This window comes from Streptopelia decaocto (genome assembly GCF_964273445.1).
Source record: "Streptopelia decaocto genome assembly, chromosome: 8".
In the NCBI taxonomy this organism is placed as follows: domain Eukaryota; kingdom Metazoa; phylum Chordata; class Aves; order Columbiformes; family Columbidae; genus Streptopelia; species Streptopelia decaocto.
In genome coordinates this window covers 16674029-16695636 of record NC_138662.1, presented here as the reverse complement: position 1 = coordinate 16695636, position 21608 = coordinate 16674029, and the positions used below count along the sequence as shown (strand labels likewise).

At 39.7% G+C, this 21608-nt stretch overlaps 1 protein-coding gene across 3 annotated transcripts in view; it reads right to left on the bottom strand.

The window, feature by feature from the left end:
* FHIT (fragile histidine triad diadenosine triphosphatase) overlaps positions 1-21608 on the bottom strand; it is a 542931-nt gene that overhangs the window by 161182 nt on the left and 360141 nt on the right. The gene's annotated exons all lie outside the window — the stretch shown is intronic.

Below are 21608 nucleotides of genomic sequence, written 5' to 3'. Positions count from 1 at the left end.
TCTCTCCACTCACAGCTGGCCCTGTCTAAACGGATGTTAATCTTGACAGCTTACTGAACTGTAAAAAGGCTTAAAATAATTCAGACTGAAGGCCTGACAGCTCAGGACTTGCTATCGGTCTGGTATCAATGACTGTCATACTGTCTGGCTGAGTCAGGGCCAGTCTTTTCCAGCTGGCTCCATGCAATCTGGGCAGCACGACAACCTCAGTCCTGTGCCCTGCAGAGAAATATTGACGTTGTCACCTACACTGTAAGCTGACACTCATGCCAGAGGCAATAAGGACATTGAGATGGACTTACACCTTCGTTTTGTTCAGACACCAAGGTCACGAAGAAGACATGATGGAGAGGAAAGAAGGGGCAGGGAGGACCAGCCTGCTACTCTTAATGTTGCTGGAATCATCTGCAGGAAGGTTCAGTTTGTGGTTCTTGCACATGGCATCTTCTCATGAGCACTACAGCAGTTATAAATAGGGAAAAGCAGCTGTATATTGAGATAATTCTAATAACAATTACTATTTTCCATAAATCTTTATTCTAGCTTCTTAAATCACAGTTGCATCCTCCTTCAATGGCACCATAGCAATAAGATAATACTGTCTACTTGAGTAATACGTGTACATGCACAAACACCCGTAGCACGGTAGAAGGTCTCCAGACGTTTTTCTTCTCTGCCTCTTTTTGCTGCCTTTCTGGTTTATTATACCCTAAACAACCTCTCCCTCAGGAGATATTCCAGCTCTCTTCCAAGCAGCTGCTGAGCTTTTCATACTTAATAAAACATAAAAATTAAAGCAATGAATATTAGAAATATCCATCTTACTCGATTAGCTGCTCCGTAGTGGAATGCAACCCTTTGAATGTGGTTGGCTAATCCCATTAGCTGGTCAAGCAATTTTCTCTACTGCTTCTAGGAGTACAGAGCTCACTAGAAAATACATTTAGAACCATGCTCAACCTTTAGATTAGATTAAGCTGCCTATACAACTCCAAAGGGTTTCCCCAAGGTTTAAGGCCTATATAGTAATCCCTGTATTTTTCACAATTCAGTGGGTATGCACTGCTCCTAAAAATTACTACAGACTCAATTTCACTTAAAGGTTAGACCCTCCTCCAAAATACCAATTATTGTGGAATTACAGCCCAAGGGAACAAGGACTTCCTTTAAAGATTATTAAAATGATCTTTTTTTCCTCACAGGGAGAAAGAATTCCACCAAATTTGGTTTATTAGCAAATTCAAGGAAGGCTTGCACAGGAGCAGGCTGGCTCCCCTGGATTGCATTTCAATGACTGCTGGCCTTTGCTGTGCAGGAGGCTGCGAACTCTGACTCAAGTCTCCCCTGTGCTGGTCCCCATTCATAAGGTCTCTGTGGTTTATTGCTGTAAGCAAGAAACAGAAGAGAACAGGGGAAACGAGGGAGGGCAATTGGAGCCTGCTTCCTGCACCCAAACATCTCCATCCAGTTCCCAGGGAACCTCACAGAACATAATATCCCCCCCCTTCCCTTCTCAGCACTTGAGACCACTTCCCTGCAAAAGCTGGTGAATGGGTTCACAGCATGGGCAGGCTCCACTGGGCACTTGGAACTGAATCCAATTTTTCCCCTGGTTTGGAGTTAGACAAGATGGTTCTTTATCAACATCAGTTATTTTTTTATTTGCACTGTAAAATACCAGTTCCTTCAGGCTCTAAAAGCACAAAACTAGATGGAAGGTGCGAGGTCCTGCAGAGACAAAGTAAGAACTAGTCCCTGCTCAAAACCCATCCAGGGCAGACAGGAGACAGCAACACAGAACAAAAAGAAATAAAACACACGTTCAAACCAGAGACATGCAGCACAAGCATATAAATGTCATTTCCCAAGGAAACTGTGCTAAAAATCTGTCATAATCTAACTCAGCAAAACAGGCTGCAGATGACTGCAAACACTACTGTGTTTTTCAATGTAAACCCCATCCACGTGGACTCATTTTAAGAGTGCAAGAAAGCAAATCAGTGCCAAAGTTTAGCTATTTACATCAAATAATGCCAGAAATATGTTTTGTCACTCTGTATTATATGCCTAACCATAGGATGCTAGAAGAGCAAAGGAAGATATTTGAAATAAGTAACTAGAGAAAGGCAAATTATTTTAATTTTAAAACAGTGACATCTTGAAGTATGTTTTCATGAAAGGTTCAGAATATTCTTCATAGGTGAATTATTCAAACAACATGAGGCTACTGAGAAAACGTTCTTTGAGCTAAACCCTAATTATAACAGTGCAAAGGACACTACTAATAGAGCATGTCTTTCAGTGGTGACTCTTCCAAAAAATGCTACTTTTTGTAATATGTGTGAATTCTCTATGTTTTTCAAGAAGCAGCAGAGTAATAGTAAATATTTGGTTGGCACAGCTTCAGCACACAGATCACATATTCCAAGATTTGAGGGTTCTGAGTCAAGAAAATGCTTCAGTGAATGCTTAAGTTTGAATATTTACACGTCAGCCAACTTCTTTCCCACAGTTGCTCCCCACAAGGCAGCACAAGCCCGAAGATCAGACAGGCTCTGCACCAGCTAAATCGAAAGCAGGTAGTGCCGCGAATCCAGGAATGTCTGTAGACCAATGGCTGCCCTAAACCAGGGATGTAAGGGCCTTATTTTAATAAATGAAACATTTTCCTAAGTGATACACAATTGAGGACTTGAGGAGAAAAAGGGCAGACTGCAAAAAATATGCCACATCACAGGTATGCAGGAAAACCAACTGCAATGTCTGCCCAAGAAAGGAAATAAACAGAGCTTTGATGGGTAGGTTCTTAAGTAATCCCCATGGAGATCTTTAATAGGAAATGCATTTAGAAACCTCTTTGTCTAATTTGAACAACAAGGCCCATGTTTTTATAAAGTCAGGGCACACGAGCAGAGCACACAGGCACTCACTGACAACCAGTGCAGACTCTATGGCGAGCGAACAGACACCAGCGCAGCTCCCGGGGTGCACAAACCCCTGGCATGGGAGCAGAGAGGGGCTTGCCCTGAACACCCACCCAAGCTGAGCCATGCAGTGTGACACTTATGTGGCTAAGCTGTCCCATGGCCACACTGGGCGTTGCTGACGCAGTAGAGCTCAATCTCTAAAGGCTGGTGCTGGGTATGTGCATCGCTGTGCTGTGCCTTAGCCCGCCCCAAGCCCAGGCTGGTTCACTGCTGCTGTGGTAATTTGGAGCGGTCTGGGGAGCCAACAGCCAGAAGTCAAGTTGTTTTCAAACTTAAACCTTTCTCACCTCTGGCGCTCAAGAAGCCAAGCTGAGCTCTGGCACAACTGGGGATCTGCATCATGATGGAACACTGGACACTGAAACAACCGAGTCCATAAGCAGGACAATGTGAGTAGATCCACCTAATTGCAAATGTACCTTTTATCTACTTAGTGGCATTTGACATGTTAAGGAAGCCAACATGTGTGGAGGAGAGAGTGCATTTCAGTCACTGACATTTTCACTACAATACTCAGAGTTAAAAATGCATTAGTGGTAACTTTCCATCTATCAAAAGCATGAGGTATGAAGAAACACTTGCCTGGCAAATTCTAAGAACGCTATTAGATGTGCCGGAGGCCAGACTCTGTCCTTTTTTATGATCTATTTGCATAAATAGGACATTTTCACATAAGTCTACATGGCTCTAGGGCAGCATAACTTGCCACCTCTCTATCTCGCTGCTACTTTGATTGCCTGACTACCAAGCACCAAGGGCTAACTAAACAAGGTTTTTAAAAAATGTTTATATCCTGACCAATACAATATTTGCTCATTATTTGAATTTCTATAACATACAAACAGCAAGTAATTACAATCTCATATGGCTGGAATAACTGCTGGGGGTAAGAAGCTACTATACGTCAGGTGATTTGCAGGAGCTGTACAAGCACACGCTATCTGCCATCAGTGAGTACAAGGGACTCAGCTTGTGTTCAAGAAAAGAAAATTACTATTTAGCAACAAGGTCTGGAAACCTCCCACTTGCTGATGCAAACACCCCTCCCTCCATATGTGGGGTCACCGAGTCTCCATCTTGCCACTGACTTGCCTTGATTTGCAGACCCGTGAACCACCCCCTCCGCCTCGCTCTTCCCATTACACAGAAATAGAGATCACTTGCTGTCCCACAACAGCAGTTCATACATGCAGCTCCTCACTGATGCAAAAAGCGCAGCTCATGTGAGACCGGCAGAAAGTCGAGGAAAAAAGGAATTAAAACACCATTCTACAGTGCCATCTTGCAAGACTCTAATCTGTCCCAGTCAGAGATGCTATGGCTTTTGTTATGAAAAGCGAGCAGTCACAAGTTCCCCAAAGTCTGCCACACCAGAGGCCGTGTGTCCATCCAGCCCGGCCCAGCGCTGCCCATGAGAGCAGCCAGGGCTTTCCTGGTTTGGCTGCCAGTGCTCCTCCAGCATTAGCTGCTGCTTCCCAGGGGCTTCTGTGTTTATAGAAAAAACACTTACCAGAGTCCAGCATCCTGTGTTACCCAGTGCACTCGGTTAACTTTTATCTGCATATTTAGCTCTCTACAGAAGACTTGTGTAAGCCACTTTCAAAGAACCTTCTTTGAAGTGGCATAAGGTAGGAACCAGCCACGGGCACACTTGCTCCTGCTCTCTGTGGGAGGGAAGGAGGGGGCAGGCAAATACCCTCAGTGTCACTACTCTCTCTGCTATTCTAATGAATGCTCCTCGCAAGTGCCTTTCTGACAGAAAGCCTGCAGTTTCTTTACATAAGGACTTCAGAACAAATTGCGTGAGGATCAGAACACAGAGAAAATTATAACTTGCAAGTGCAGTTCCCCATCAAAGGCCTCTTAGTTCTTTATTTGGATCCTACTCACCGTGTTTCTGATGATACAAACACATAAATGTGTGCAGTGCCTTTACCACGACTAGCGGTTACTCTGGAGTAAAGCCACAAGCGCGTGGGCAGGCATTTGAAGTAGCCAGATGCCTAACTGTGATTAGAATAAGGTTTCCTTGCCATTTCTTCAAGGTCCCAATAGTTAATCCAGAACCTGTGACCTGTCAGTGAATTTTAGACACTATTTGAAAGCAACCAACAACTTCAGGAGTAGGCTAACTATCTTTTATGTCTTATTTAGATGTCCCTGTTGAGTAATATTCTATAAGAACTGTAATGGGCATCTAAGGATATGGGCAATGTAGATTTTTCTCAGATAATGTTCTCGCAGTCAGTGAGATGGTCACGAGGTACCACAAGTCTTGCCCAGTAGCACTTAGAATGGCAAACCTATTTCTATAAGTGAGGAGAGGGGAAGGAACTGAGAGCAGTTAAAAAATGTAGTACCTGGCCCTGGCAGCTTCCTCCAGACACAAGTTCTCAAGATGCTAAAAAAATAATGGTTTTTTGCTGTTCATGAATCCAAGAGATGCTGTGGGGTGAGCCAAAGGAAAATTCTCCCTGGGCTTTAAATATGATAGCGCGAGAGTCATAAACTCCCCCACTCATTTCTTTCTATACCTTGGGCTCATGTCACCTGTCCTTAGCCATCTAAATATTAGGATAGTTTAAATGTGTTTAAATCCAGTTTAAACCTGTCCTCAGGGGAAAGAGAAAGACTTCTCTAGAAAGCAATTTTCCTGTCCTATGGCAGCTGTCTCAGGTAACCAGGATAAATTGCCTCCTGAAATTATCTGCTGCTTTTCAGCCTAGATGACTGCCAGAGACAAGGGCTGACCCACATGAAATAAAGGGCTGGGTAACAATGAGGTGTGTGTGCGGGGGGGTGATATAGTTAGGTTTCCAGCAAGCGCAGAGTGAAGATTTCAGCTTACTCGAGGAAATGTGTGGTTATGAGGGTATTCTGCCTGGTTCCTGGCTTTCTCACTAGGACTGCTTTTTGATCAAGGAAGGAAAGGCTGCCTCTGCCTTTTAAAGACCCGCAGATCCAGACCTGACAGACTCCAGGTGAAAGGCAAAGCCATCAATTCCTGTCTTCTGCAAACTGTACTGGGGCAACAGAGAAAAGCAGAAAGCAAAAAAAGGCGCCAGTGTCAGGAACTTGTATTGAATTATAGTCTAGTGTATCAGGACAGCAGCCAGGCAGGCAGTACCAATGCTGGGAGTAGGTCCCAATTTCTAACACTTAGATTAGGGCATTGTGTCCAGGTTGCTCAGCATCAGCAAACCATCCTCTCACTTGCCTCACCTTGGTCTGTACCGTCTGCAAAGCTGGAGAGTAACAATCCAGTGAGTTCATCCTGACCACTGATAAAAACACTAAAAGTGACCAGTGACACCAAGGTGAAGGTTACATGGAAATCTCACACCAGTATTATCAGCTTTTCCAGCACTCCTCAGAACTTAATTTAAGTCCACCCAGCCAGTCTCATAAGAATCATTTGCTGCAAACTTACTGGATAAACATTCCCTACTTATCATTTTTTCAGCATTATTAATTAAATCTCGTATCAATTGCTCTGTTATCTTCCATAAAAGTAAAACTTAAAATCTTTAAATAGTGGCACAACATTAGATTTGCTCTAGTCTTCTGGAAATAGCACAGTCTCCTGAGTCCTATTCATAGTCAACATTAATGGTCAACTCTTAAAAAGTTCAATAATGTAAGCTACATGTTAAATGTAATAATTAAAAACAAACAAAATCAAATGATGGCTGGCTTTTACTTGAGTACCAAATTATTTTGCAACGTATTAATTTCCTAAGTCATAATTCCTGTTCAATCATTTTCATGCAGAAGTGGACTAATAAGACTACCAGGCTTTTCCTTCTGTCCCTGTCTTTTCCCACATCTCAGCGTCCCATTTACACCAAAGTATTGAGCACTTGGGGTATCATTTAAAGTTTCATCAAACTGAAACAGGTTGTGATTTTTTTCCCAATTATTTTGTCACAGATCATAATTCTAATTTTAGAAAATAATTAAATTTAAAATCCCCAAAATGCTGAAGTTACAAAGTTGCCATAGACACTTAGATATATTTTGAATCGCTAGGATACAAAGCTTAGGGAAGAGAGAATGCACGAGCAAGTAAGTAGAATGGCAGATATATTTGTAAGAACCACATACATGTCCAGATTGATAAATATATCTGTCTGCACAGGCATTTATCTAACAAAAAGAAACAGAGATAAAATGTGCAAAGAGAAACAGTAATTGTAAATAACAGTCTCTGTTGCTCTCTCGTTTCTTTCTAAAATTAGTCAATTTGATTTCTGAGGTCTTGATCTATATTTTCTATTGCAGACTATTTATTCCAAACACAAGAAGTCAAAGCATCCACAGAACTTCAGTCTATCATTAACCTTGGGACTGGCAGCTTATTAAAAGTCATAGGTTGAGTATTCCAATTATCAGCCAAGGAGATGGAAGGAAACAAATTAAACATTGTGGCAAACAACAAGGGTCTTGTGGCCCACCACATGCAGCAAAATCTTGTTTTGTCTAGTGTCTATTATTTTGGAATGGAGTTCTCAGAGGGCTGGAGATTGGGGACATTGTGCTCTTATTCAGAGATTCTTGTATATTTGTCTCTGTTATGTAAATCCCTACACTCATCGGGGATGGGAGCTATTAATAGAGATCACAAGGACTCAGAAAATTGCATATTTCTCTTCCTGTACTACTTTAGACTTTGATTCTGTAAACACTCATGCACATTAAAAATACCCACAAACTCGCAGTACTCTAAAGTGCAAGTGTCCATGCCAAAATGCATGCCCTATTCCTACCTTATTTCACACCTGCTCCCAAAGTTACTTTTACATTTCAGACATTAGACTTTGGTACTACACTGTGGAACTTCTCGGCTCTCAAAACCTGCTGATTACGCAGGCTGCGCCATTTACAAGTTTGAAACCTATGTGTAAGAACGTACCCCCTTCCAACAGCCTGAAAACCTGTAAATATCAGCTATTTAATGTCACATAGAGATCACAGTAGTTAGCTTATGTGACAAAATCTCTGAGTTTGGGACAGACGATCTACGTGTTTGCGTATGTAAGAGAGGACTTGCAGGAGCTCTGTGTTTCCCAGCATCTTGACTGCCTTTTAAATGACTTCCTATTTCTATCATCTACACAACTTTGTACCCACAATCATGCATTTGTGCATGATTTTCCTGCTTGTATCCAAATAGCTTACGGGTGGAACCATAAATGAAGCTTTCTCTGCAGAAAAGCTAAGTGGCAGGAAGAAGCTGAAGCTGCTATTTCCTCCCATGCCAGTCTTTGCTCGCACGCTTTGCAGCCTTTCACCCTTCAAAGTGAATTTGTTAAGCTGATGCAATGTGGAGAGAGTTGCATTTTCCTTTTCAGGTATGGGAATTGTGTCTAAGACTAATTACTTTTCATTCACCCGTACTGCTAACAGACTTGCATTGTGGTCTTGTTTCCTACCTGGCATTAAGTAGCAAGTTTGTTGGAAATAGCACCGCTATTACACAAATGCTGATACAGGCACTACACAGAAAAACTGGGTATGCTTATTTTTCCCCCTTAAGGACTGTTAGGTGAATCTAAGTCAATAATCTCCATAGACGATTTTATGTTTTTTGAACTGACTTGCAGGGCACTATAGCTCAGAAGTATTTATCTGAATTTCTGCTTGGATATACAGACTGAGAAGAAACAAATATCCCTAAGACAAAATGCAATTTTCTGCAGAAAAAACTGTCCTTACAAATTGGAAGCCACAGCTGCCATCATACAACTGTACAGAGGCAATTTTCTGTGCCCCACTTGGAACAGAAGCCTGACAAAGAGTTAGGAAGAGATTGTAAGAATTATAACTGCATACAAATGAGCTGTGGAAATCATTTGTATTACTCCTGACATGTCACAATTAAAATGCAGAATGGCATTACAACATATGAAGAATGCTCTAAATGCATAGCACATCAGCACTTTGAAGGAAAATCTTTTTTCTTTATATATCTCTTACTACTACGTTTGTACTTGAATTCTGGTATTAATTTCTTATACCAAATCACATTGTTTAATGACTCAGCAAGAAATAATGCATGTTTTAAAAAACAGACAAGAATTTTTAAAAAGCACAAGTTTTCTACTCCTACCACACCCTAAAAATATACATAACTACTCAAAAGGAAGTGATCTGTAAAGCAAATGGAGGAGAAGCCCCCTAATGCGGAACAGCTGAATAGTGCAACAGTACCAAAAAGTAATAAGATCTGAATGTCATATCATAATATGATTCTCTACAGAAACAAAATACTTTATGAATAATAGAACACTCCCATTCAGAATTACAGTCTCATTCTTTTGTATTTTCAACCTCTCTTCTTATGTGATAAGGAAGGTACCCTTGACTGCTTTGTACTTCTATCCTCTTGAAGCTGAAATGCACTGGCATATCATCTATGAGGCACAGAAGAGACTTCATTAGCAATTCCAGGTTCAGGATGCTATGAACTGACATCTCTTAGTGTGCATCTCCTTGTCACTTTACCCTTCCATACCACCCAAAAAAAAAAAGTCCTGTCAAACACTCTTGTAGACACATGAGTTTCTAGTTCGAAAAGAATATCTTAAAACCAAATCCTCTAACCAGAAAAGGCAATGAGAAACCTGCTTAGTAAGGCACAGTGATAATATTCCACATTGATTATGAATCTTCAAGCCCAGTGGTATTAGGATGAAGGTTTATTTTCTTCCATACAAATATTAAAAGTAGCTGCTAAGTATAAAGAAGTCTACCTGCAGAGTAACTGGAATATTTGTGAGCAAATAAAACTTTGTGAAAGTACCTAAGAGTAGAAATACACATCAGTGAGGTCCATAACACCCATGAAATACATCACGATAAGTACGGAATAAGTTTCCAGTTCCTTAATTCTTAGTGGAAGGTCCTTACAGACCTGCTCTACCCACATGTGCAGACACAACTGTCAGTCACAGGGAGACAGGACAGTTCTGGCGTCACAATTCTTAAATGTTCCAAAGAATTGGAGAGGGTGGCAAAATGGATTTTTTCCTTTTAGAGGAAATTCTAGAAGTTCACCACTTGTTTTCATCTTGATTAGACAAAAAGTAAAGCTCCCCCCAAATAAAATGTCAAAATTTTGACATTGAGTGGGATAGTTTTTGCATTTTAAAGTAAAATTATGAACTTGATGGAAAGACTGAAAAATGTAATCAAGCTGGATGTTACATAATTGGAATCCCATTTTTAAACATAAAAAATTTGCAGCATGATGCATTAAAAATATCTGTGCTTTTTGAATACTGTGGTTAGAAGACAAATCTATATATAGTCAAGTTTACTTTTCTTTGAATTAAAATGTTAAGACTAGGGCTAATACCAAATGTGTAACACCATCTTTACTCTTCATGTATATATATAAATAGCTCCTAACAGTTTCATCTAGAAGACAGATGGCACTTTGCATTCACAAAATACCGTGCGAAACATTAATCATATAATCCTCACTGTCTACTCTGCAATACATATTAGGAATCCCATTTCACAAAGAAAGAAACTGAGGAGGTAGACAGGTCGACCACAGGCAGAGCCACCATTTATGCTTAAGCATTTCTAATTCCACTCCCGACCCATTTTTGTGCACCTTACTGCACTGTCTGGACTCCATACAGCATTCTCCATTAACTCATCTGCAACATCTCGATGCTCACAGGCTGTCTCATTTCCAGGTAGTTTTGGTTATTCCAGAATAAGGAACCCAACACTTGAGAACAGAAACTCAGCTGACTGGAGATACTTTAACTACAGGACAGGAAGGTGCTCTGCCCAGCACATGAGGAGGACAGTTCACACCCAGCCAGCTAACTACTCACATATAACTTTCAGCCAAAGATGTAACCCTAGGGCCAGATTTCAAATACCAAGCTTGGTGCAACACCTCTGGGTGACCTTGGTTCAGTTTTACTGGGAAAACTGTTGCTGAGCTGGGATAGAGACCATGAGCTAAAGCCCTACAAAATAAGAAGAATAAAAAGACCAAAGTGTAATTGTTGAGTTGATAATCATTAGCTACTCAGTGAAAAATACCAGCAGGAAAATATATAAAATTATAAGGGAGGAAAAAAAAAAAAAAAAGGCAAAAAAGCAGAAAGTGGCATACTCAGCAAGGCTGAAGATCGGCCTTTTCCAAGAGACAACAGAGGTCAACACTCCGCCTCCCTCGCCACAGATACTCTTCAGTGTCTCGTGAGCATACTAATGCTAAATACATTATGTTGTGCTTATACATATGTACATATAAATACATATGCTGTACATAAATACAATGTGTTGCCGTGCAGCACATTTGTCTTAGCTGTTATATATGTGCATTTTGCATTAAATAGCTGATGTGTCCTCAGATTACATCTGTTCTGACTGCTGTTCCTCTGTGCATGGTAGAAGATGCCCGGACAAAAGTGGTCCCCAAAAGTGGTGTCCACAAACAAATTGGGACTTTGGTAGTAAATCCTACCTCAGGATTCAAAGAGCTTAGTCACACTGAATGGCACGCTGGAGATGAATAGAATAACAACATGGCTACAAGTATTGGTCTACAAGTAGACTGAGAAAGTCAAAGACAGCTTCAAGCATGGGGTTTGTGTGTCACACAGTAAGTCTGGGGGATTTGTATTAATTGCCTGCTTGGTCTTCTGCTGCCTACATTTTTAAACTCCTGTACTACCCAAGAAGGAAAACTGAAGAACTACACCAAAATGCAGCACATACATGGCCAAGCCAGGCAGTAAAGGAAGCTCTTTCCACCAACCAGCTCAACCAGGAGCTGCATTTCAGACACCAGAACGCAGTAAGAGTCTTAGTGACCCTTCATTGCTATGGCAAATGCTGAGGACCCTAAATACCTTCCTTTGCAGCAGAAGGAAGAGTGAAGCCTAGTAAATAATGTGCTGTTGCATCAGTGAAGAAACAACTGTCAGTGACTCATCAAGAAATGCTCAATACAGGGCACAGGAGAACCAGATGGATACCAGCATTAAAACCAGCAGCCTCGTCTCCTGCCCACCATGCAAATGTCAGTGATCAGCCTCTGAGCTCCTCATTGCTTCACCACCTGTGAATCCAATCTCTGAGCAAGAACAGAATTCCTCCTTCCCCAGCAGACGTTCAGAGCTGTCACATCTCACCACCCTGAACCACTGCTTGTAAGCTAGAAATGAGGTGGACTCTCTAAAATCCAACTTAAAGTCTATGAGCAAAAGTTGAAACTACTACATGATCTAGAATTTTACACAGTGCAAGAGTCAGCAGGATTAAAAGAAACGCCCAAAACAACGCCATATTAGGACCTGCCAGGAATATTTGGGATTCAAGCCTTGTTAGAGTCTGCAATGAGTAGAGCAGAACAGATAGATACCCTCCCATAAGATACACACTGACAAGGAGGTGTCCCTGAACATGCCTTGTTCTTCATTCCTCTTCAAGCCAGCACAAAATTGCCTCCAGTAACTGAGAAAATACACTCCAGGCCCTATCATCTGTAACTTCATGAAGTGCTGAAGGATGTTTGGCTTCAGGTGTGAAAGCAAAGTGAGATATTTTAGTAATGGATTTGAGCAGGTTCAAAGAATTTACAAAAAATCTACTTGGCGAGACAATGAGACTGCCAGAGTATTAGAGGTCTGCACAAACTAAAAACAGAGCGTGATCTCCATTCTCTTCAAATCCAGACGTGATTTGAAAGGCTATTCATTACATTACTGTTCTCCTTGGCATGACAGCGACGTTTTATGCCAAGACATCAGATCCAGAACTAAAGTAAACAGGATGTTCCTCCAGTCAGGAACATGCAACATCACATCTTCTCTCACAGGCTCAGACACGGGATTCTCAAGATGAGACACCAGTTATCGGAATTTCTTTCTTTATTCCTTTTTCAAAAAAACAATTTGGTGAAAAGTCAACTGAGCCAACAGAATGCGAACGGATAACACGACACGGATTTGAACTTCTAACCTCAGATGCTGAATTTCTAGAATCAATCGCAATGAAACTTAATTTGTCTTCAATTTTGTGGCTCTCTTCCAGCAATAATAATCTATAGCTTATTGTACTTCCCTAGTAGGAGTAGTGGGTCTCAAAGGCTGAACTCAAAGACACAGGGAATGATGACATAAAAAGGGCAAGTGGGCCAAAAAGCAATTTTTTTGCTACCATTTCATTATATTTACACATATATCGAAACACATAGCCAATATCATTCTAAGGTTTTCTTTAATCAGGCCAAACAAGTAAGGCTCAGCAGATGTCTAGTGTGCAATGGTCAATGAAAAGTCACTGCTTGGACTGATATGGCTTTCCTGACTGCCCCAGACCATTTGATTTCTCTTACCCCACTTTCATTCCCAATCCCTACACATATGAGTACAGGTCTCTCAACTACTGATGGATTCTGATATCCAAACTGAGCTTTCAAATTCGTGCTTGACTATATTTTTTGTTAGTTGTTTTGTTTTTGTTTTTCCCAAGTTTGGGTATTTTCCACCATGCTTAGTATTTTCTGAGAGTTCTCCAAAGTCCCTGGAAAGGCTTACAATCAATTGCCTGAGTTTCAGGTCAGGTCCTATGGAGCTTTTTCAACTAAAACATAGTGCAGCTCCTGGCTCCAAGCAGCAGATAAACAACAGACAGTTGTAGATTCACGTTAGGCAATTCAAACTACTGATTTTAGGGGCAGGCGAGAGAACAGATTAAATAGTTTTTGAAACTTTGTGACTTTACATGATCAAGCAAATAACGTGACACAAGATGGGAATATAAATAATATGCATATAACAAACAACGGCTCAGCTGCTCATAATATCTCCCTGAAGCGAGACAGTCCAATCTGAATAACAAAATTGTGGATATCATGTAAAATATAAATGAGACAAACTATTTTTAAATAGTACATTTCAAAGGTACATCTAAGTAACCTATTTCCTTGTGTCTACCCAACACTTCACTAACTGTAACAGCAGCAACATAAACTAGACTGATAAGTTCTGTAAATGCAATGTTATCAAGAAAAATTTCCAGCCATTTTGGTTGCAGGTGCTTGACAATTTCAACTGACTAAATAAGCAAAATAAAACTTTTGTCTGTATAATATAGATGCCAAATTTTAAATAGGTTCAAATTGGTAAGTTTCTGGAAGTCAGAACTTAGTATCCCCTTACCACTCAATTAGTCTTGAGACATTGCCAAAAATCCCCATCACAGACACTGCTCATAAAGAAAAGTCTGATGATTTTAAATGTGCATGGGTAAAAATCCCTATGTGCTTTTATTGAAATTCACTTATTAAAAAAAAATTTCTTGTATTGCCTTCTTCTTCAACATACTTAACTATAGCAGCATCGTGAGTCAAAGCTCCGACTGCAAAAGCTATTTTGAGAAGCACTTGTATAACTTACAGGGCTGATTTCAAGACATAGAGACCTACATTTTGTTAAGTGCTGTGCACAAGTTATCTGGAAGTCAGTGTCCAACCTTTCCTCTTCCAATTTCCCCAAAACTTGAGTTTTGGTTTTAATCTGAGCCAATATTTTTCCCATTGTAAAAAACAGTTGGATTGTTCCACATTTTGGGATCATACACTTTGTTTTTTTTCATTCTTACTCAATTGCTTTGAGGCAGAATTTAGAAGGACCTCAGGATCTAATAAGGTCACACATATGGAGAACCTCTGCTCTGTGAAAAGCCCGTGAAGAAATGCAACCTTTTCAGTTTGTACCCAACAAATCAATACACAGAAACTGTATTTAAGAAATTCACATTCTTATGAACATCCTTTTTGAACTTAGCTTCCCACTGGCATCTCCTGAGCGATAATTCATAGCTCAAGACATACTTCACAATACTGTCCTAAATAGTGTTAAATTGGTATTCTCTGCTCCACTGGGCAACGTATCTAGATGTGTAAAGAAAAATCAAGACAGTCACAATTATTTATGGTTGACAGACACTGGCAACAAGAAACTGCAGCATAACTCTTGGAAGCTCTATACCTTGTTTGAACCATAAAATGATGAAGCTTCACAACAAATTCATTATTATGATTAGAAGGAAATAATAACCACTCCAAGCCAAACATCTACTTCAGCAATCAAATGTCACTTATATTGTTTGATTCATTTGACATACTTTAAAGTGGAATACATATTAATATAACAAATGAGGATCACAACCAAGATTTCAGAGAACAGCGCCACAGTACAGCCTGAGAAAAATAATCTTAAAATGAATTTAGATCACAGAATCGATATCTAGGGATTAACTAAGGATCGCTGAATCCTTCATTATTGATCCACCAAAATACCATCCTTTTACTATGCAGCACACAATTGCTTGTTGTTTTTACAAATTCATACAATAAAAATCAACAAACTGTGTACCGATTAAAATTCAGTGCTGAATAAATTACATGAGGAATTAAAGTTGTCTCAAAAATGAGGGCATGTTGTTACAAAATTCATAGGCTTCATACTCTTAACTGAAGATATGAAGTGCATGCTTGTCCTTGTCATCTCATGTCAGTCTTTCCAGGGTTTGACGCTAACTGGTCCTCTACACCTTCTCCTGACACAGATGCATACTTTTAAATGACAATTAGTCAAAGAAACTCTATGAAAAGTTTTCATTATATATCTCTACTTTGTAAAGACAACTGGCTTGACTGTTTTCTGCTAAAAACCCCAATAAACAGACTATATTGTATTTGTGCATTCCAATCTCTTATTTTATCCGTGACTAACTGCATTACCTAAAAAGAATACTGCAATTCAATTCATATTGCTAATAAATTGTATCAAGCTTTTTTCCTCTCAGTTTTGTACCTTATCTTCAAAAAACAGTAAACGGGGTAAGACTGGTAAACAAGAAGAAGCTTTTCTGACAACAACACTAAACTTAAAACAGCCTTGTTGTCCACAAACAAGCTGCATCTCCACAGAGCGCGCAGCTTAGCATTGCCAAACAAAATTCTAGTGTTGCATTCAGGTCTGAAAAGCCCAGGGTGCAGTTAAATCCACCCAAGACCTTTCAATAATGGAGGCTTCATTTATTAGCTACACTTTGAGAAAATAATAAAAGCCATTCATCTAAAAACTTACCACACTTACTGAAATAACAAGTGCCTTATAAAGATATATCCAACTGGGTTTGGACAGGAACCTCTCAAAATGCCTAAACTGTTTGTCATTTATATTATTTTCACCGAAATGACAATTATTGCTATTTTATTCTGTACCAGAATCACACAGTAATATTCTCAATAAGCAAGCACGTTTTAATCTTCTGTTTAACATCAGTCAGAACAGTGGAAGTCAAGACCATGCCACAGTTATAATTATTACAATAGCCTCAACCAGAAATAGAGCAGACATTTCATGTCTATTTTATATCTGTCTGTTTCCATAAGCACAGATAGAAATCCGATAATATATAGCATGTTTCAGTCAAAACTGCACTAAGGCAGATTAGCTATGAAGTTCATAGAAACAAAAACATTTGCACCAGAAGAACGTAATACAAAAAACAAAACAACAAATGAATGTTTAGCTCATGGATACTCTTAGCAAAGTCATATCGGTTTTCAGTTTCAAAGTAGATGCAGTCCCAGAGCATGTAGGCAACACAACAGAATGTGCACAAACAAACAAACAAACAACAACAAGAAAAAAAACCACCCACACAACTTTCGGATAGTGGAATTTTGAAACATGTTATTTGATAGAATAGAAAGAATTAGGAAGGATCTAAGTGTGCAAAATAATGACATCCCACAACATTGAAATCACATAAAGTTAAAATGCTTTATAGCTAATTTAAAAAAAAAATGGTAAATTAAATTAGGTAGGTAGGAGAGGCAAATACTCCCACTATCCTGCTAAATTACCCTGCCTTATATCCAGAAATCAGCCGCCAAAGCTTCTCAAATCTCACCTTGTAAGGCACAGTTCCCAAAGGATGCCTATAAATACAGCTCTGCTTGACAAGCTTTCCACTCAAATAAAAAAGCTGTTGCATTGCAAGTAAATTTAATTTCTAAAATTTCATTCTCTAGCACAATCTCTATATCTTTTCAACTTGGAAAGTAAGACAAAGAAAAAATATATCATTATGTGGAGACAGTAAAACAATATGGTTTATAATTTTCCTTTTTCTGACCTTTGAATGTGTGCAGTTCTCTCTGAACTTACTTCAGTGAGCTGTGCAGTGGTTGGCATTTTTCAATTTGAAGCAGTAATGAAGGAGTGTAACTATGACTAATGTGCCATAGTTGCTTTGCTCTATTCTGTCATTTCCTTCCATCCTAAATGGTAATATCTACCATGCATTTTAAAAGTACACAGTGAAGGTTTTCAGCACGCTCTCTATACCATCATGCCACTGATTTCAACCCTGTTGTAAACAAGCTGCAATGATATTCACCAAGGAAAATAGGTTGTACTGCAGTCTAAGGGAAGCAGCTGCCACTGACAGAGAAGCAAAAGCAGACACATCTCAGGGACACACAACAAAATCTATTAACATTGCCTATTTTCTTATTACTTTGCCATTTTTTCCCTGATGCGTCCTTAATGAATCACAGGAGGTACAACATTTTCTGAGCCTTTTTTTTTTGGGAAAAAGATCCTTTTTTGGGTTGGATCCTTAGCAAAAAGAAACTGCAGAAACTGGAAACCTACCACCAGTGTAGTCTAATAGAAGGTCCTCTTCAGTATCTGAATTATCCCTGCAATCTATGTTTCTTTACTACAGAAAGTGAGTTTAGCAAATCACAGCACATAAGCTATTTCTGTTCAGTTTTTTCTGGAGGTGTCTCCATATTGGTGCCAGCAAGGCATACTGGAAAAAAAAGTTATAAATTTAATGATACACTATCACACAAAATGGGCTCTCTTTAAAAAAGGAGTGAAAATACAGCAATATTTGGGTTTTCTCTTAGCACAGAAAGAATAGCCCCTTAGCTAACAACGTTTTTTTTTTCTACACAGTTGGAAAGCAATCCCTAATTCAGGACTACTTTGTATATTTTCACTGAAATCAACTGAAAGTGTGTCTTACTAAATAAGCATTTCTTAGATTCAAACGGGTATGAAATACACTGCATTTCAAGGCAGACTAAAAGCATTTTCATAAGGATCTGGCTATTGAAATGTTTACTTTCCACACACTGACCTTAAATATTGTTAAACTGCAGAACATCAGAATACAAGATTCTTTTCTAGTGTGATTACAGAGCTGAATTCCCTTTAAATTATTCACAACATGAAGAAATGCGATGAAATAGTTAATGTTCTTAACATACTGCAAATATGTTTGAAGAAACAATTGACTTCCAAAGGAAAAATCCTCACCCTCTCCTCCGCCTTGGGCAGTGTGACATTTACCACTTGCAACAAGCTAAACTGGGAAAACTTTAACAGATGTCTAGAAATTATGCACCGCTTACTAATAACTGGAACTTTTTTCCTGAAAGAGTTCTGTGGAAAATTCGAACACTGCCTATTAGTATTACACACCTCACAAGAGAAACATGAATAAAAGCTTGCGTCTCGTGAGAATTGCATCTTTTTCTCGAAGTATTGTGTCTGTTTATTTTGCCCAATAGAAAAGAAGAAGAGTAACATCTTTCCCTTAGACTCTTAAGTTTTACCTGAATTTTTATGTGTTCTAACTGCTTAGTGCATGCTCTGGAGAAAAAGTATTCTCCTTATCTCCCAACGAGCGGAAGCCCAGGCAATAAACCTGCTCTCTGTCCCTTGTTCTGGGCACCAGCCTCTCCTCCGTGCCTTTCCCATCCCCAAATGTTTTGACCTTGAGCAATGGGGTCTGATAAACCTTAGCTGAGAACAGTTTCAACATAAAGATTCACAGATATTTCAGGGAAATTGGTGGGGAGGAGGAGAGGAGAGAGTTGGAGATAACACCACACTGAGAGACAGGCTGGGGACACTGAGCAGCTGCAGCCTCTGAGAGCTGTTGGGGCCACTGGACTGCACGATTCACAGGCACATTTGGGACGTCAGAAGACATATGATTGGATGTGCAAACTATACATTATTCCATTCATGAACAGATGGCTGCTCTGAGCAGCATGCAATTTAGGGCTCAGACTGCAAACAGAGGTTGAGGAAGATGCAAATGTGGATCAGGGAAGGACCTCAAACTGCCCTCTTGTAAAAGTTCTGGCTATGGGAGAATCCAACCCAAGTGCCTTGAGGGCCGTGACTAACCTGGAAAGTCTGAAGATCTACAGAGAAATGCCCAACGTCACTGGAGAATGGCAACATTCAAGTTCTCTGAGCAAACAGAAGGTGTGAGAGTAGGCAACACGTTGCAACCCTCCTCTTCTGAGAAAGGGATATGTGTTCTCCTGAGCACTAGAAGCTACAGTCACTATCTAATTAGGAGTGTTAGAAAAGGAAAGGACCACTCTTGTTCTCCCTGTGTTTTCCCTTGAAATTACACACAACTGAAGGAAATTTCTAAAACTGAAACCATTAATCATATTTGCCAGGGAGCCCGCTGTGTGCAGTAAACAACTGGCTGTTTGTTCACTGATAATGACTCGCTTGTCTTGAAGGCTGCTTTACAAAGGTGACAATATTTCAATATTTGCATGGATCTTGAAACCTTATTTTCTCACTACTGGATTTCACACAGTACTGTAGCTCCTACCTCCCTTCATGCTGTCAGAATGGAGCATCCTACATTTTGCAGCAATCTTGAACAAATATCTCTGAGCAGACCAGACACACTCGGGCCTACAACCCAGTGCTGTGGTCATGGTAGCACAAGCAGCAAAATTATTTCTGGCCAATTCCTTCAATGAAAGGCTGGGGTTTTTTTGTTTGTTTTTCTCTGAGTAATCTGCAATGCATCAAAGGATCCATCAGATCAAGAACTAATCTTACCTTCTAAATGAAATAACCCCTGGAGATCCTAAATTCTGAAAAGAAAAAAAAAAAAGCTCAAGAAACTACAAAATCACTAAATCGCTTTACTCACACACTCAATTTGAATAGCAACTCTAGAGCACTGCGTTTACTGGCAGAATTTTCATATCAGCATCTATAGAAGTAACTGGCAATAAAAGCTTTAGATTTTGATTTGGGTCCTCCAGATTCTGTATTCGGAAATTCTAGAGTCTCCAAAAATATATTTAATTGCATGTTCTCTATAGAAAGTCCAGATGCTTTTTAGATTGGTTATTATCTTCTTAATATAAAAGAAGTAATAATCCAATAGAAGAATAATCCAACCTTAGCAATAGAGCAGTATGGTAACAGCAGAGGGAAAAGAGAAGGTCTGTTGGTTCAAGCTCTGAACAGAGACTTTGTAGATGAGCAGTAAATACCATATCACACTATCTACTTCTCCTACACAGAGTCTCCCTTGGGCTCTGTGGGTACTTTCCGACTCCATAGACATGGCATGATGAGACCTTCAGTAACAACTAGGGAGTGTAAAGCTACTACACTGGCTTAGACAACTGTTTTGCTGGCTATTTCAGCCAGGACTGTTGGTCATCCCTTAGGGTCCACACAACATCTTGCTTATCCATAATTTCATGATGCTTCTCCTTTATGTTTTCGCCTAACAGGCAGAAGCATATAGTTCACCCCTCTTTTTGAGCAGTGAAGTATACTGTCTGTGCTAAGACTGAAATCCTTTATTATAATCTTTCCAACATTCTGAGTAGCCTGCCAGGAGATATTTAAAAGAATAATAAATCTTATTGGTGCCAGGGATGTGGGAGAAGGGCTCAGGACTAATACAGAGATCTGTTTTATGAGTGTCATCTGTTCCTGTTCTGCCAAAGGAAGAATGGCATATTGAAATTACTCTGCTGTAGGCAAGAACAGCAAGGACAGTGAATTATCCTCTGTTGGTACCCAGGAAAAAACAAAACAAAACAAACAAACCAGACAAACAAAACCCCCACGTTGATGCTCGTACTAGGAAATACAGCAGATGAAGTGGCAGAAGTTAAAATATTAAGTTACCCAGTTACTGAGGCAGCAAAAACTCCAGGGAGTTGCACACTGTAGGCTATTGTTCCTGATTTTTTGTGGTAGGAAAGATTTTCGGGGGCATTACAGCAAATAAGCACAGTACCCTGTAAGCAGGAGAGTGGAAGACACACACTGGCCAAAGTGAAATGTCTCTCTTAATTCACATGTCTGCTAATGGAGGCAAAGGAGCCTGGCACAGCTGATGCAACCAACCCATATCAACTGTCCACAAAGGGACATCATGAGCTTGGAAAGATTTTACAGCAAAATTATAGAGATCTTGCACATCTTTAACCTCACTTGGCAAAGAAACTGCAATGAGGGCAGCTGTTTCTTTCATGCTATATGAAAGAAGGTCTAGAAGATGTGAGCATTTTTAATGAGGAGAATATAATAAATAAAGTTGAGAATAAAGAGATTTTTCTTTTTTATCAGGTTTTGGTCAGCATGTACAACATCAGTATTGATGATGTTCATTTATGATGAGCAGTCACACATCATTGACCACTGAGCTCTTTAAAATGTCTTCTGCCTAAGGAGGGTGCTGGAGGTTTTAAATAAAAATCTTAAGTGACATCACTGG